The sequence below is a fragment of the Trichechus manatus genome, unplaced genomic scaffold (assembly GCF_000243295.1).
Source record: "Trichechus manatus latirostris isolate Lorelei unplaced genomic scaffold, TriManLat1.0 scaffold00005, whole genome shotgun sequence".
NCBI lineage: Eukaryota > Metazoa > Chordata > Mammalia > Sirenia > Trichechidae > Trichechus > Trichechus manatus.
This window is the reverse complement of record NW_004443941.1, coordinates 22,512,452-22,514,998: the sequence shown is the minus strand read 5'-3', so window position 1 is coordinate 22,514,998 and position 2,547 is coordinate 22,512,452. Positions and strand designations below refer to the sequence as shown.

The 2,547-nt window shown below is 34.2% G+C and overlaps 1 pseudogene; it reads right to left on the bottom strand.

The window, feature by feature from the left end:
- Positions 1-733: 733 nt before the first annotated feature.
- LOC111821516 (uncharacterized) lies at positions 734-848 on the bottom strand (annotated as a pseudogene).
- Positions 849-2,547: the final 1,699 nt, after the last annotated feature.

Sequence of the window (2,547 nt, the reverse complement as noted above, 5' to 3'; positions counted from 1 at the left end):
AGAGATAATACCTGCATGTCATTATTTCCTTAGTACAGTTTCTAGCATGTAAGAAGTTTAGAATGGATTTCTTAGGTTCATTGCCTTATTCACTTTCCTCCTTCAGTCCTGCCATCACTTTTATAGATCTAACATTCACCACAAATTTAAAGGACAAATTGTGAGTTTGTCTTATTTTAGTGCAGAGATAGACTGGAGAATGAGAGAATGCAGACTAAGAATCTGAGAGCTGAGAGCAATACTAATGCATTCTAAGACAGTACTATTTTAGAGAAGGAGGATGACCTTCCTTGGTGCTGAAAAATTTCACTTCTTCTAGCCACTTTTAACCAGGATTTTTCTAATATGGAAACAATTTGACTGTAACATTTTTAAAGAGATTTGATAGTGATTGAGACAGGAAAGAGAAAGTGAGAGCTACAGGGATCCAAGGCTCAAAATACAAAGGTCTAGTGGCTTCTAATTTTGGAAATCCTCAAATTTACTTTACAGATTCTTCAGTAATGGGAATATAAAAATAATTTTAAGATACACTAAAATTTGAAAAACATAAAATAAAACAGCAGTCAAAAAAATTTTGACTTTCAAGAAGCGGATCTGTTTTAAAACTGTTCATTGATTTTTTTAAATTGAATTTTGTCTAATTTAAAAACATATTATCTAAAAGGGTGATTGGAAAGAAGCTACATTACAAGAAAATGAATAACAAAGTCACTATGACTAACATCTAACCATAATGTTGTCCAGTATAGAAGCTCACTAGAAATTTTGGATAGAGAACGTATCAGATATTAAACTGATAAGAACAGATACTATACTTGATCTCAGCCAAAAGGCCAAGAAGCTATCACTAGAAATTTTGGGGCTGGCATAAAAATCTTCTAATCTCTAAAATGTATTTGAAGCTTCCAAGACTATGTTTTTTGGATACAGAACATAGAAAAGAACATAGAAGAAAGTTTCTCAGACTCTCATCCTGTACCCAAAAAACATATGTTTAAGATTTAAATGAAGTTTAATATGTAATATTTTCTTAAATCCTCTTTGAACTGTAGGACTGCCATAAAAGCTAACTCATTCTTGTTCAAATAAAAAACATGTGATTTGGTCATAATTGTAAAAATCTGTATATCTCCTAACTGACTATTATAATAATAAAAACATCACATTTGTCATTTATAGGTTTACAAGGTATCAAAAGACCTGTTTCCCTCACTGGACATCACTAACGGCTCCTTGGGCTGGGGTTACTGAAAAGAAAAAACAAACAAACAAAAACTTTACACTGGAAATAAGAAAATGTATATTCTGAATACATTTAAATTTACCTGGAAACCATTATCAAAAAATCACAGACCTAAAGTGGATTGTGCCAATTTTGACATTGGAGGTGGGAGTCAAATATCACGATAGGAAACGAGCTGTTGGAAGAAGCAGAGCAAAGTGTATTACCCAAAGTTTTATGCTTTGCACTTCTATGAGGCTATAGAAAGGCAATGAGTAGAGAGTATAAATCATTCAGTGATGATGATAGAGAACTTGATTAGCTAGGCTATGACTGTAGAAAAAATTGTAATTCAGGTTTTCACTCCCACTTCCACCATTTCAATGAAAAATTTTTCTTTTCATTAACAAGTATTTATTGAGTGCTTACAAGCTCAGACATTGTGGATAACAGTGGTTTGGACACATGAACTTCTTCTTTGAGGATCTATAAGATGACATCAGAGAGGAGGACAGCAATTGTTTCCCACACAGAGGCTCATGGGCCATGACACAGAGTTCGAGTTTTAACCAAAACCCAAAAGGAAACTGTTCGTTTTTTTTTTTTTTTGTACTTTAGATGAAAGTTTACAGAGCAAATTAGTTTCTCATTAAACAATTAATACGTATACATTTTGTAACATTGCTTGCCAACCCCACAACATGTCAACTTTCTCCCCTTCTTGACCTTGGGTTCCCCATTACCAGCTTTTCTGTCCCATCCTGCCATTTCATCCTTACCCTGGGCTGGCATACCCGTTTAGTTTTGTGAAAACAGTTTTACACAAAAAATATGTTTCTATCAGGAAGTCTGAACTTGAACTAAAGGAAAATATGGATTGCATTTCTTAGACATAGCTCAGTATTCCAACAAATAGGAGTTCGGATTATACAGAACTGTCCCTGGAAAGTGGTTAAGTTGGGTGCTCACTGAATTGCCATGGCTCTTTCTGCATCTTGCCCTACTTAGGTTTTGAGGAATTAACCCTCAGCTGTTAAGACAAAAACATGAAGAGAAGATTTAAAGAGCCCTCCTTTTTAGGAAATAGAAAGATATTTAGTCTCTGAAAAAATACAAGGGAAGAAAAAAAGCATTTTTACTGTGTTATAATAATTGTTCAAAGACTCATATGTAAATGACAGGCTCAAAGTAGATGCCTACAGTGTGAGAGTGCGTGGAGGCAGAGAAGGTCCTACAGAGAATCAGATGTTAGAAGAGGGAACATTGGAGTTGGATCCATATATTTTATAATACAGGGCCATACATTTAACCACATTAACTCT